Here is a 15568-nt window from a genome sequence, read left to right as displayed (position 1 = left end):
TTAGAACTGAAGCTCCTGGTCACGGAGTTACTCAAGAGGAGGCCAAGCAAGGACACTGCAGTGTGTGTATAGTGTATTTAGCCGGGAGTCCTGTGTGGCTGGAACTCAGAGTGTCCAATGTATGTCCCAGTTCCTTGGTTACCCCTGCCAAACGTATCATGTGTCACACATTTCAACCCCCCATGCTTTGGACTGGCTGTTTCTTCTGCCTGGAATTACTTATCCTAAGGGTCCATACAAATTGTTCCTTCCCCGGGAAGTTTTCTGAATCAGTTAGAAATTGTATTTAACACAAGGAACTGAAACCCCCCCCCCAAATCTGGCTTAAACACATGAGAATGTATAGTCTCACATGCTTCTTGCATGCCCAAAGTCTGGGCAGTTCAGGGATGGCACAGTGACACACTGAAGTCATCAAGAGCCTTGGCCCCTTCTGGCTTTCTACTGTAACATCCTACCACCACCTTCATTTTCAAGGTCCCATTAAGGTTCAAGATGGCTGCTAGAGCTCCAGTCATCACATCACCATTGTAGAGAACAGGAAAGGGCAAGGGCACACATCTTAGCTGAGTCAGCTGTCTTCTAAGCAGCTTCTCCAGAAGCCCCACATGACATTTCATTTTATATTTCATCGGTCAGAATTTGATCACATGTAACATGAGAGGCTAGAAACTATAGCTTTTTGGCTAGGCATTGCCATCATGGATAAAGATCAAGGCTTTGTCCCTAGGGACGAGGTGGGGGGGAGTCGATATTGGATGGTAATTCCCAGAGCAGTCTCTGTAACAGCTTCCCTTCTCCTCTCAGAAATGCCGATTATTAGCTGCACTGTATCCCTGCATTCCCTCCTCCCTTCCAGCATTTATCACTCTGCATTGAACTCTAGCACCTAGCTTCTATAGGTCTACCTGGTAGGAGAGCATCCTTCAGCTGCTTCATTCAGCCCAGGTGGAAAGAAAAGCTCGGATGGCAATGCCAGTGAGGAAGCGGAAACATGAGGGCACAGAGCCCCTCAAAGAGTGTTGGCTTTGGGTTCAGCCTTGAGTTCAAGTTGTATCCCTTTTGTGCAGTGACTCTGTGCCCTCAGCCATTAGTAACACTGACCTTTGAGCCCTTGCCGTGTGTCAGCCAAGTTGGTTACATATATCATCTCATTAATTCCTCAGTGAGGTGAGTATTACTCTTTTTTTTTTTTTTTGATGTTTTATTTATTTCTGAGAGAGAGACACACAGCCTGAGCAGGGGAGGGTCAGAGAGAGAGGAAGACACAGAATCCGAAGCAGGCTCCAGGCTCTGAGCTAGCTGTCAGCACAGAGCCCGATGCGGGGATCGAACCCATGAACCGTGAGATCATGACCTGAGCTGAAGCCAGACGCTTAACCGACTGAGCCACCCGGGTGCCCCAGGTGAGTATTATTCTTATCTCCATTGTGGAGTTGAGAAAACTGGAGGTTATATAGGTTAAACAATACTCCAAGCACCTGAAAAGAGCCCAGAGCTAGTTAGTCTGCCCTTCCTTGGAAAATCAGAGTTGTATCTTCCTGTTGAAGTCCTCCTGAGCACAAGGACCTACTCTCCCCTTACCAGGATAGAGCCATTGTCACAGACACCTTCCATCTAGGGGACAACCCACACTGAGTGGTTTCTGCCTCCAAGGAGGCATCCCTCTGGTGGAGGGAGGCAGGAACCCCCAGCTCTGAGAAGTTGTGAGGTTGATGTTTCCTTTTAAGATAGAGGCCAGAGAAGGATGGTGGCCTGTCCCCAGGTCACGCAGTGGGTCAGTGGCAGGGCAGGGATTCAAAGCAGATGTGGACAGTGCTCTGGACACTTCTCTTCTCCTCTCAGGGCCATCCATTTCCTGAGAGCTTCAGATTGTCTGGTCCCAAAGGAGCCTCCACGGGGACACGATGATATCTCAATACTACTTGAGCTTTACATTTCCCTTACATCTGCTCTGCCACTCACGTGGCTGCTCCGTCCCCCTGCTATCATGCTGATCACACTGTAATGGGGTCATTCCCTTACTGGACCAGGAGCCCTGGCAGGGCAGGGACCGTGTCCCATGGAGCTCTGCATTCACAGGGCCCAGCTGTGGGCTGTGGGCTGGTGCCACAGTAGGTGCTTGGCACATGTTTGATGACAGAATGAAGAAAGAACAAAAGACTGACTGCGTGCACTCCTTCTCTTCACCTGGGCCCTAGGGGTCTGTGTGGGTGGTAAGAGCCCAAGACTGGCAGACCAGAAAAGTGCTTTTCCCCGGAGCCACAAGAAAAGTGAAAAGAGAACGCGACATTACAGGAAAGCCAATTCTCCATGGCATTAATAACCCAAGTTTTGCTGCAGGAGAGAGGCGAGTGGCAAAACAGGTGTGTGAGCAGATAATACAATCTTCTTCCTTAACACCCATGACAGTGAGCCAGGAAACAGGCAGCCAGAAGATTAAAGCCCTAGTGTCTCCTAACAGTGCCAATCAATATTTATTATAACAAGAGGCAAAGATTGCTATCAGCCAGAGAGACAGAATACATATGTAAGAATAAAATGTCTTGCTTTCTTATATATATGTATATAAGAAAGCAAGACATTTTATTCTTACTTAGATGCAAGGGAAGAAAAATAACAAGAAGAAGAATGACAATAATAATACGAGACAGCCTTGGAAAAGGAGCTTTGTTGATTTCTTGCCCTGAGAAGATAGCTCTTTCACTAAGAGCCTCACTTAAGTCTCCAAGTGTCCACCCCGCTGAGGTTTTGATGTTCCACTTTCATCAAGAATATTGAGCATGAAATGCCAACATTATGTGGGCTGTCTGGCGACAGCTGATGAAGAGATAGAGTGTGGAGCGGAAGAGTGCCAGGGACGCCTGCCTCCACTGCCCAGAGACAAAGCGCTGGCTTAATTGGGCCCCTGGGAACAGTGACAGCCCAAGAGAGTAAAGCGTCTGGGCCCTCCGCCGCCCATCAGCATTCGAGACCTGACTTGGAAGCCAGGTTGGGGAGTTGAAGAAGGCTAAAGGTGCCTCACTCCTGAGGCTGTGGAGGGTCTGGCGTTTTCATACCGCTGACCCTTAGAAAGAGGGGTGAGTCAGTGCATGCCCAGGCTTTTGAGATCAGTGGATGAGGAGCTGTGGGACTTGGCTTCTAGACGTAAATTCCGAACATCAGAGAACTGTCTCACAGAGCTTCCTACACCGGTGATGGGCATCCTTCCACTTGGCCAGTACTGCTGCCTTAGGACCAAACTTAAGGCTTTACTAGATGACCTGGGCCTCGGCTTCTCATGCCGTGAAGGTTTGCGGTGGCATCAGAGGTCACCAGGTCCAACTCCCACTCTATCACCCAGTCCCAGACTTAGGAGAACGCAAAGGGCATTCTTGTCTCCAAGACATCTCAGAATGCTCTCCGGGGTTGGCATCATGGATGTCCCCTGGCAGCTTGTTGGGAATACAGAATCTCAGGTCCCGCCCCACACTTAACTAATCTGAGTCCTCATTGGACAAAAGAGATTCTTTATAATCTGTCTTCACATTAAAGTTTGGGAAGCTCTGCTCTTAGAGGAATGGTTTTCAGCCTCAGCTACACACTAGAATCACCAGGGAGCTCTTTTAAAATGCGAATGCCCGGGCCACATCCCAGACTGATAACATGCACGTTTCTGGGGGTTGAGGCCAGAGCACAGGTGTTTCTAAACAGTTCCCGGGAGGATTCCACTCTGCAGCCAAGGTTGAGCACCTGGGGTCAGAGAGCTATCTATGGGCACCTATTCAGATGCATCCCAAACATCATAGGAAGTCCGTCCAGGGGACTAACTGTCAGGCCTTCGGTTGGGAGATAGGCTCTCCCTCAGTCACGAGAGAGAGGGAGCAGCAGCAGAGCCTTCTCCCTAGGAACGCTTCTGGGGCCTACAGGGCCCTCCCATGCCCTGGCTGCCACGCCTCCCATGGGCTCATTTCTGTAACAAGCCGTGGCAGAGACAGGGGAACTGGGAAGCCTCACAGGCCCAAATATCACCTCAATCCTCATGTCCAAGGGCACTGACTCCTAGTCCGGGGCTGCCCACACTCTCAGTTGCTCTTCTGTCTGGGACCTCAGCAGACCAAGTGCTCATAAATGTAATGCCTCCTTCTGTGCCTCCCCGCTGGAGACTCTGATGCCTTGGGCTAATGGGACACAAGGGGACAGATCACCTCCACTATTTTCCCATCTGCTGGCTTACAACTTGGTTTGGGAGGAGATAGTGCCAACTCAATTCCATGTGTTACTCAAGAAAATAATTAGACTCAAAGGGCAAATATTATAAGGAAGTAAATTTTCACATGATTTTTCTTAAAGACTTTTCCTAAAAGTTACAGCCGTGTAACAATAAAATGGTTTGCCAGGTAAGGTAACGAGCTCTCTGTAACCGGAGGCAAGCAAGCATGGGTTTCTGAGAGGGAAACTAGAAAGAACCTATTTTCTCCAATGGGAGTGGCAGTGGGGTTGTGGTACCAAAGCTTCTGGCAGATCTCCATCCCTGAGGAGTCATAAGGTCAATTGTCAAATGAGGGTGACATGAGTGATCTGGTCCAAGGGCTTCTTCCAGAGGAGCATGGAGGATTTTAATGTTTGGAGCAAGTCTACAAGGGAAGAAAAATGAAAGGCGATCTGTATTATAATCCTCACAGTGCCACTGACTGGCTGGGCTGTGTGACCTTGTGCAAGTGTATTTCCATCTCTGGGCTTCAATCCAAGGGACTGTACTCCATGAGTTTAAAAGGTCCCCACAGGGGCGCCTGGGTGGCTCAGTCGGTTAATCGTCTGCCTTTGGCTCAGGTCATGATCTCACAGTCTGTGTGTTCAAGCCCCGCCTTGGGCTCTGTGCTGACAGCTGGCTCACAGCCTAGAGCCTGCCTCAGATTCTGTGTCTCCCTATCTCTCTGACCCTCCCCCCACCCCCCCACTCTCTGTCTCGCTCTCAAAATAAAATAAAGACATAAGAAAAAAAATAAAAGGTTCTCACAGCCAGGGCTACTGTTCTACATGCTCTGGTTGGCGCCATTTACATAAAGTACTCTCTAGTCTGTGCCTATATGCTATGTAATTTGCAAGACCCAGTGCAAAATAAAAATGCAGGGCCTCTGGATCAAAATTTAAGAATTTCTAAGCAGGGACAGCAGAGCATTATACCAAGCGTGGAGCCCTATGGACTGCACTGTACACAGTGGATTCCACTGGCCCTGACCAGATGGGAAGTGCAGGCTGAACGGGCAGCGGGCAGCGAGGAAAAGGTGGGGGCTCATACCTTAGCGTTTCCCCTCCTGCTGCCCTGTTCCCTTTGAGCCTGGCAGCACTTAATTAAAGCCCTTAACTATTTAGTCAGGAAGGTGGGCAGAAAGCCCAGGGAAGCCAGGGGACTGTTGACCCTGGAGGACTGAATTAGGAGGAAATTATTTGAAAGGTAATCAATATGCTCAATTGCAGTTCATTAACATCTAATGAGTCCCTCAACTGCTTAGCCTCCACTGGGGCCCAGCCAGGCTGTCACCTCTCCCTGCCCCTATTCCCCAGTGTCTTTATTCTCCTAGGGGCTGACTTCAGGTGCAGAGCAGCTGTGCAAGGCTCAGGATGTCATTCAAGGGAGCACCAGCTCGCCACCGATAGAATGCTGCAGCTGGAAGGGCCCTCAGGTCACTTCTAGCCCACCTTCTTCATGATAAAGGAAAGAAGATGCAGCCCAGAGATCAGTCTCAAAACATTGAATTGGAAAAGGCCACCATTAACCCTTAACCCAGGGCTCTTTCTCCACTGTTTTGACAGCAGAACATCCAAGTTCATACCTCAACCCTGCCATATACTGGCTGTGCCCCTTTCCTTAGAATTTCAGCTGCCCCATCTGTCAAATGGAGACAATAATACCCATTCTGTCTATAGTTATGTGGTGTGGTTTAAGTGACATAACGGATGTGAAAAGCACTTTGTAAAGCACGAAGCATTTACTGAGGCCCTACTTTTGTGCCAGAGCTTGTGCTCTGTGCTGGGGGCCAAGCTACGGCTCAGACAGCCCCTGATCCCCCCCAAGGGAGACCTATATACAGAGGGAGGTGTGCTTTGGTACAGCAAAGCCTCTTTTCAGGCCAGGGAGGAGCAGGTGGGGAAGTCTTTATGGAGGGGGGTGAGTTTATGGGAGGCAGAGAATGTAAATTGGGTTTTCAGTGGGGTGGGAGTGACAGAGTCATAGGTTTGATGACACTTTGATAGCACTTGCTACATGCTAGAGCCTGTTCCAAGCACCTTACACATATTAACTCATTTGATCCTTACAAGCCTTTGAAGTCTCCAGTGAAACTGAAGCCCAGAGAGGTAAAGTGACTCACTCAGGTAGCAAAGGTAGTAAGTAGAATTAGTATCCACACTCAGGTGTAGCCCACATTCTTTTTTTAACTAAAATTTTAATTTTAATTCCAGGATAGTTAACATACAGTGTGATATTAGTTTTGGGTATACAATATAATGATTTAACAATTCGATACATTATTTGTGTTTGTCATGATAAGTGTACTCTTAATCCCCTTCACCTATTTCACTCATCCTCCCATCCCCCCATCTCCCTCTCTAGTAACCATCAGTTTGTTCTCTATAGTTAAGAATCTGTTTCTCACATGTGCAATGTGTCATTGCACATGGCAAGATTTCATTCCTTTTAATGGCTGAAAAAACTCCATTGTACATATATACCACTTCTTCTTTATCCATTCATCAGTCAACTGGGCACTTGAGCTGCTTCCACATCTTGGCTATTGTAAATAATGCTGCTATAAAAATAAGGGTTCAGGCATCTCTTTGAATTATTATTTTTGTATTCTTTGGATAAATGAACAGTAGTGTGATTGTTGGATCATAGGGCAGTTCTATTTTTCATTTTTTGAGGAACCTCCATACTGTTCTCCATGGTGGCTCCACCAGTTTGCATTCCCACCAACAGTGCAAGAGGGTTCCTTTTTCTCCACATCCTTGCCAATACATGTTGTTTCTTCTGATTTTGATTTTAGCCATTTTGACAGGTGTGGTGTGATATCTCATTGTGCTTTTGATTTGCATTTCCCTGATGAAGAGTGAAGTTGAGCATCTTTTCATGTATCTGTTGGCCATCTGGATGTCTTCTTTGCAGAAATATGTTCATGTCTTCTGCCCATTTTTAATTGGATTATTTGGTTTTTGGGTGTTGTGTTGTATAAGTTCTTTATATATTTTAGATACTAATCCTTTATTGGATACGTCATTTGAAAATATCTTCTCCCATCCTGTACGTTGCCTTTTAGTTTTTCTGATTGTTTCCTTTGCTGTGCAGAAGCTATTAATTTTGATGTAATCCCAATAGTTTATTTTTGCTTTTCTTTCCCTTACCTCAGGAGACATATCTAGAAAGATGTTGCTACAGCTGATATCAGAGAAGTTACTGCCTGTGCTCTCTTCAAAGATTTCTATGGTTTCAAGCCTCACATTTACATCTTTAATCCATTTTTAATTTATTTTTTGTGTGTGGTATAAGAGCATGGTCGTTTCATTCTTTTACATGTAGCAGTACAGTTTCCCCAACACCATTTGTTGAAGAGATTGTCTTTTTTCCACTGGATATTCTTCCCTACTTTGTCGAAGATTAATTAACCATATGATTGTGGGCTTATTTCGGTGTTTTCTATTCTGTTCTATTGACCCACGTGTCTATTTTATGCCAGTACCATACTGTCCTGATCACTACAGCTCTGTAATATAACTTGAAGTCCGGAATTATGATGCCTCCAGCTTTGCTTTTCTTTTTCAATGTTGCTTTGGCTATTTGGGGTCTTTTGTGGTTGCACACAAATTTTCGGATTCTTTAGCTCTGTGAAAGAACTCTTGGTATTTTGACAGGAATTGCATTAAAAGTGTAGACTGCTTTGGGTAATAAAGGCATTTTAACAACTTCATTCTTCCAACCCATGAGCATAAAATCTTTCCATTCTGTCTCATCTTCAATTTCTTTCCTCAATGTCTTACAGTTTTCAGAGCACAGGTCTTTCACTTCTTTGATTACATTTATTCCTAGATATTTTATTGTTTTTGGTGTAATTGTAAATGGGATTTTTTTAGAATTATTTTTTCTAATGCCTTTTATTTATTTCTGAGAGAGAGAGAGAGACTGTGAGCAGGGGAGGGTCAGAGAGAGAGGGAGACACAGAATCCGAAGCGGGCTCCAGGCTCTGAGGTAGCTGTCAGCACAGAGCCTGATGCGGGCCTCAGACCCACAAACCCTGAGATCATGACCTGAGCTGAAGCCGGACGCTTAACCGACTGAGCCACCCAGACACCCCTAAATGGGATTGTTTTTTAAATTTTACTTTCTTGCTGCTCCATTATATCATATAGGAATGCAACAGATTTCTGTAGATTGGTTTTGTATCATTCAACTTTACTGAACTGGTCTATCAGTTGTAGTAGTCTTTTGGTGGACTGTTTTGCATTTTCTATATAGAGTATCATATCATCTGCAAACAGTGAAAGTTTTACTTCTACTTTGCCTTTTTGGATTCCTTTCACTTCCTTTTGTTGTCTAATTGCCGTGACTATGACTTCCAGTACTATGTTGAATGAAAGTGGTGAGAGTGGGCGTCCTAATCTCATTCCTGACCTTTTCCTTAGGGGAAAAGTTCAGTTTTTTCCCCATTGAGTGTGATGTTAGCTGTGAGTTTTTCATATATGGCCTTTATAATGTTGAGATATGTTCCCTCTAGACCTACTTTATTGAAGGTTTTATTGTTTTTATCATGAATGATAAAATTCATGATGTTGTACTTTGTCAAATGCCTTTTCTGCATCTAGTGAAATGATCATATGGTTTTTATCCTTTCTCTTATTGATGTGATGTATCATATCAATTGATTTGGAAATACTGAACTGCCCTTGCATCCTGGGAATAAGTCCCACTTGATTGTGGTGCATGATTTTTTTCTCATGCGCTGTTGGATTCGATTTGCTAGTATTTGTCGAGGATTTTTACATCTATGTTCATCAGAGATATTGGCCTGTAGTTCTCTTTTTTTGTGGTGTCTTTATCTAGTTTTGGTATGAGGGTAATGCTGGTCTCAGAAAGAATTTGAAGTTTTCCTTTCTCTTCTATTTTTTGGATAGTTTGAGAAGAATAGGAATTAACTCTTCTTTAAATGTTTGGTAGAATTTGCCAGTGAAGCTGTCTGGTCCTGGACTTAGAAATAGCTCACATTCTTAATCAGCGAGCTATACTGCCTCTGATCCAGGCTGACTGTCCCTGTGACAGCAGTGGTGTGCATAACAGTTTGGTGTGAACTGGCCTGGGGGCAGGGAGAGCAGTGAGGAGCTGGGGGCAAGAGGCCAGGTTAGAGATAGTGAGGACCTGACCATGGGCAGAAGCAGAGGAACTGAAAAAGAGGTGACTGATTGGCGGTTTGGAGGGAGGAATGGACTTGGGGATATTTTAACCTGAGCTTCTGAGGTGATAACCTTTCTCTGCAGACACAAACAAATGAAGTTGTATTAGTCAAAGGCCATCTTTAGAGTTAGCCTTCAGGGGTGCTTGGGTGGCTTGGTGGAGCATCTGACTCTGGATTTTGGCTCAAATCATGATCTCACAGTTTGTGGGTTTGAACACTGCTTTGGGCTCTGCACTGACAGCGTGGAGCCTGCTTGGGATTCTCTCTCTCTCCCTCACTCTCTCTCTGCCCCTCTCCTGCTTGCACACCTCTCTCTCTCTCTCAAAAATGAATGAATAACATTTAAAAAATAGAGTTAACATTCACTCTAGTTTTTGAGTCCAGAGAATCTGTGGCAATTATTGTTTTCATCCTTTCTGGACCCTTTCCCTCCTTATTTGCATAAGAGATCTAGCCTGCTTGGCTACGGTGGTGAGCACATGACCCAAGCCAGCCAATCGGAGTCCTTTTCTGAGACTCTCCTAATGGGTGGTGTTGGGAGGAACTCTGGTGAAGCCATAAGAATGCAAGCACTGCTTCTGTCTTCCCTTGGCATGGCCTTGTGCCACCTGTGGCTAGAACCAGGCCTCCTGTCCCACCTAGAAGTCCAAACCCTCACAGAAACTTGGGAGTCCTGCTTCAGGCCACCCTCTCCCTCACCCAAATACAATTTGTCACCAAGTCCCTGAAAGTCTTCCTCCTCAATGTTTATTGAACCCAGTACTCCTTTCTTTCCCCACTCCCTCACCTGGATGCAGATCCTTGTTACCTGTATTGGAGAGCTGTAGTCAACTTCAAACTTCTCTCCCTTCTCCTTATAGTGCATCCTCTGTTCAGTAGGCGAGGTCTCTGATAAGTCATATAGATCTGATCTTAAGTAACATCTGTGATCCAGTATGTTAGGCTTCTCACGTTCCAGGCTTTTGTCATATTCTTCCTCTTCCTGGAAGGGCAATGAATGGAGTTGCCCTGCAAGATTCTACTTCTTCCATTCCTGATTCAAACATGGCCATCTCTTGGACTCCTCTGGCTGGCAGGCCAGGACTTTTCCTTGGAATTTCCACCTGTGTGATATTCACTGATAATGTTCGGTTTATTTCCTTCTAGTTTTTTTTTTTGTTTGTTTGATTCTTTGTTAAGGTAATTAAGGTTGTATCGTACTACAGTTTTGTGTTCCTCTTTCTCACTTCATGATCTTCCATTGGCATCTTTCTACACGATCAGAAAGGCTTTGTAAACCATAATGTTGAATGGTTGCCGGACCATATGCCTGGATGTCCTATGCATTTAGGACCTAAGCATCTCCAAGTTCTCCAGCCTTGTGCAATGACTCTTAACAGCCAAATAGCCCTAGTCTAAGAACCCATCTGGGTGTAGAGAGGTAGGTTAGAGCCCTCTCTTGCATTCACAGTTTTTTTTAAAGCTTGTATTGTAATTCCAGTTAGTTAACATCGGGCTCTATTCATTTCAGGCATACAATACAGTGATGCAACACTTCGATACATCACCTAGTGCTCATCACAGCAAGTGCACTCCTTAATCCCAATCATCTATTTAACCCATTCCCCCACCCACCTATCCTCTGGTGACTATCAGTTTGTGCTCTATAGTTATGAGTCTGTTTTCAGAAAGAAATGGAAAAACATTCCATGCTCATGGATTTTAAGAATAAATATTGTTAAAATGTCACTACCACCAGAGCAATCTACACATTCAATGCGATCCCTATCAAAATTGCACCAGCATTCTTCTCAACACTAGAACAAACTCTCCTAAAATTTGTATGGAACCACAAAAGACCCCCAATAGCCAAAGTAATATTGAAGAAGAAAACCAAAACGGGAGGCATCACCATCCCAGACTTTAGCCTCTACTACAAAGCTGCCGTCATCAAGACAGTATGGTATTGGCACAAAAACAGACACATAGACCAATGGAATAGAATAGAGAACTCAGAATCGGACCCACAAATGTACGGCCAACTAGTCTTTGACAAAGCAGGAAAGAGTATCCAACGGAAAAAAGACAGCCTCTTTAACAGATGGTGCTGGGAGAACTGGACAGCAACATGCAGAAGAATGGAGCTAGATCATTTTCTCACACCATATTCAAAAATAAACTCAAAATGGATAAAGTACCTGAACGTGAGACAGGATACCATCAAAACCCTAGAGGATAAAGCAGGAAACAACCTCCTTGACCTCCACCACAGCAATTTCTTACTTGACACATCCCCAAAGGCAAGGGAATCAAGAGCAAAAGTGAACTCTTGGGACCTCATCAAGATAAAAAGCTTCTGCACGGCAAAGGAAACAATCCATAAAACTAATAGGCAACCGACAGAACAGGGAAAGATAGTTGCAAATAAAGGACTAGTTTCCAAAATCTATAAGGAACTCACCAAACTCCACACTTGAAAAACAAAGAACCCATTGAAGAAATGGGCAGAAGATGTGAACAGACACGTCTCCAAAGAGGACATCCAGATGGCCAACAGACACATGAAACGATGCTCAGCATCCCTCCTCATCAGGGAAATACTCATCAAAACCACACTGAGATACCACCTCACGCCAGTCAGAGTGGCTAAAATGAGCAAATCAGAGAACTCTAGCTGCTGGCGAGGATGTGGAGAAATGGGCACCCTCCTACACTCTTCGTGGGAATGTAAACTGGTGCAGCCCTTCTGGAAAGCAGTGTGGAGATTCCTCAAAAATTTAACACTAGAACTCCCCTACCACCCAGCAATAGCGCTGCTAGGAATTTACCCAAGGGATCCAGGAGTGCTGATGCATAGGGGCACATGGACCCCAGTGTTCATAGCAGCACTCTCAACAATAGCCAAAACATGGAAAGAGCCTAAGTGTCCATCAACGGACGAATGGATCAAGAAGATGTCTATACAATGGATAGCTATACAATGGAATACTACATGGCAATGAGAAAGAATGAAATCTGGCCACGTGTAGCAACATGGTGGTATTTGAGGGTGTTATGCTGAGTGAAATAAGTCAGGCAGAGAAGGACAGACACCATATGGTTGCACATATAGGAGGATTAGGAGGAACTTAACGGAGGACCATGGGGGAGAAGAAGGGGGAAAATCGTTGGGGAGAGGGAGGGAGGCAAACCATGAGAGACTCTTGAATTTTGAGAACAAACTGAGGACTGATGGGATTGGGGGAGCCGGGAAGGGGGGGGTGATGAGCATGGAGGAGGGCACTTGTGGGGATGAGCACTGGGTGTTATATGGAAACCAACTTGACAATAAACTATTAAAAAATAAAGATATAAATCCCGTTACATAAAAAAAAAAGTGTCTGTTTCTTGGTTTGCTTCTCTCTTTTTACCCCCCCCATGATCATTTGTTTTGTTTCTTAAATTCCACTTATGAGTGAAATCATATGGTATTTGTCTTTCTCTGACTTATTCCTCTTTGCATTATATTCTCTAGCTCCATCCATATTGTTGCCAATGGCAGGATTTCATCATTTTAATGGTTGCATAATATTCCCGTGTGTGTGTGTGTATCTCACATCTTCTTTATCCATTCGTGAATAGATAGACACTTGGGCTGCTTTCATATCTCAGCTATTGTAAATGGTGCTGCTATAAATATAGTGGTGCATGTACCCCTTTGAATTAGTGTTCTTGCATTCTTTGGGTAAATACCTGGTAATACAACTGCTGGATCATAGGGTAATTTTATCTTTTTTGAGGAACCTCCATAGTGTTTTCCACAGTGGCTGCATCACTTGGCATTCCCACTAACGCTTTGCAAGTGTTCCTTTTTCTCCACATCCTCACCAACACCTGGTGTTTATTGTGATTGTGAGTTCACAATTCTACCTTCTCTGGGATTCTGTCCTTTGGCTTATCCTCAGTCACCTGCAGCCTTGCCCACTACTTTGGGATTTTCCCTGTCCCCTGTGGGACTCTCCTCTCCACTTCTCCTCTGCGACTGCAGCTATTTCTGTGCCCCTAGGCCCATATTTGGACAATGGCCTCTGTCTCAATTTTCCAACACACAGATGAAGCTGACCTGCTATAGTTTACCAACTTGCTCAGTGACTGCAACACAACAGAGTACCTCTTCCCAAATGTCAGCTCATCGCAGCCACCTTCAAGGTTTGACATATTCATGTTCCACCTATCCCGATATTTACTCTAATGTGAGTCTTTCTATCAGTAGATCCAACTATCTGTTTTTAAACCCGAGCTTCATCCTAAACAAGAATTAAGCTTCTTTTTCTTCCATGTACCACCTAAAATCCTCTCATGTACAGTGTTAGGGTAACACTGGCATGGCAAATTACAATTGGTAGCAGCTCTGTTGCTCTGAGACTCTGTGCCCTTTCCCAGGGTTCAGTGCTGGCGGTCAAGGTCTTTAATCCAGACTGCCTTGATGTTGCTGGGACCCTGTCCTCCTTAAACCCAAGACTCTTTTCTTCTGTCCTTTCTATTCCCATGCCAGGGCTGTCATCAATCCCCCACCCCACCTGCCCCCATGCTGTCTCAAAGCGCAGCCAAAAGAAACTGAAAATCATTTACCAACCATCACAAGAGATTCAGTGGAGATGCGGCCCAGCTCACAATGAAGCAAGCCTTTTACATTATTAAACAGAATTCCTACCAGTGCCGCCTACAGCATCTGCATATGGAGTCAGGGCCTACCCAAGACAATGAATAGGTACTTGAGGTACATCTGCATGACCAAGAAGCCTGCCTGCCGGTCCTGACGGAACAAAGACACTGTCTGCCCCCAGGACAAATTTCAGTGGCTCCCTTTAGAGATCCAGGCAATACCCCACAGGCAATTTAAAAAAAGAAATAGAGGTTTTGTTTCCTGCCTCCAGCCTTTGAGGATTCAGAAATGTTAAGGTCCAGTCTCAGGGGCCAGGGTCATGCACTTTTAACACTTCCCCCATTCAATCCAGTTATTTGCTTTTATAAGTAACAGCCAGGGTGGGGGACATTTTGGGCATAATTTTTTGCTCACATGTACAATGATGTCTTTGGGACAAATACCTAGAAGTGGGATTTCTGGGTCACACAATGTGCATTTTTAAAAAGCTTCTTGTATCTCTTGTCACATTGCCCTTCTGAAAGGCCAGAGTGATTTGTGTCTGTCACCCCCACGCTTCTGCGCAGTGTGCACTGGGGCTGTTCTCACAAAACCCTCCACAACATCAAGTGTTATCATTTTTAATCCCTGCTAATTTGATAGGCCAAATATGGTATCTCATTGTTGCTTTAATTTGCATTTCTTTGCTTTCTAGTGGGGGTTGAACATCTTTTCATATGTTTATGGGCTATTATTTTGTGAATTGGCTGTTCATTGGGGCCTTTTTTCCCTTCATCTCCAGTCTCTTCCAAAGCCCAGGGCTAGCCATGAATTAAACACACCAGACATTATTTTTAATTAATCTTCCTTAAGCATGGCTCGGATCAGGTTACTCCCCTACTTATAAAACCTCTGATCGCTCATTACTGCCTATAGGATGAAGTCCAAATTCTTTAGCCTGGCCTTCATCAAGACTGGTCACAGTCTGGCTCCAACCTATCCTATCTCTTCACTGGTCCTCGCACCTAAGCACTTGACATCAGTCATTGTGGACTACCTACTGGTCCCCCACTCGTTCCTCCAGGCAGCCTTAGACTCACAGCTCAAATGTCACTTTCTGTGACCATGTTTCTTACTAGCCCCAGGTCAGATGGCTTCCCCCATCCTCTCTGCTCCTGTAGATGGCATTGGGCACAGATTGCTGTAGTAGCACAGGTTCACATGTCTGGTTCTTCCTCTCCTTTGGAGTGTGAGCTCTTGGGGAGGGTGAAGGCAGGGATCACATCTCTTTCCTCTCAGGTTTTAGGGTAGGTTGTGGGAGGGTGGGGAGAGTAGCCACCATGTATTAACACCTGTCACAGGCTAAGCAGTATGCTAGGTGTTTCTTACTGACACACACTTAATGGAAGAAACAAATTCTTTTAACCCAAGTGACTGTAGTCACTTCTGGCATCCAAGGGAATGAAGCAAAGTTCACATAGGGTATGTGAGGGGATAAATTTCAATACTGCTGCCTTCGTCTCTAAGGCAAAGAGAAAGA

The sequence above is a fragment of the Hyaena hyaena genome, unplaced genomic scaffold (assembly GCF_003009895.1).
Source record: "Hyaena hyaena isolate Hyena2069 unplaced genomic scaffold, ASM300989v1 scaffold_536, whole genome shotgun sequence".
Taxonomy (NCBI): domain Eukaryota; kingdom Metazoa; phylum Chordata; class Mammalia; order Carnivora; family Hyaenidae; genus Hyaena; species Hyaena hyaena.
The sequence above is the reverse complement of the archived record's forward strand: the minus strand, read 5'-3'. Positions refer to the sequence as shown.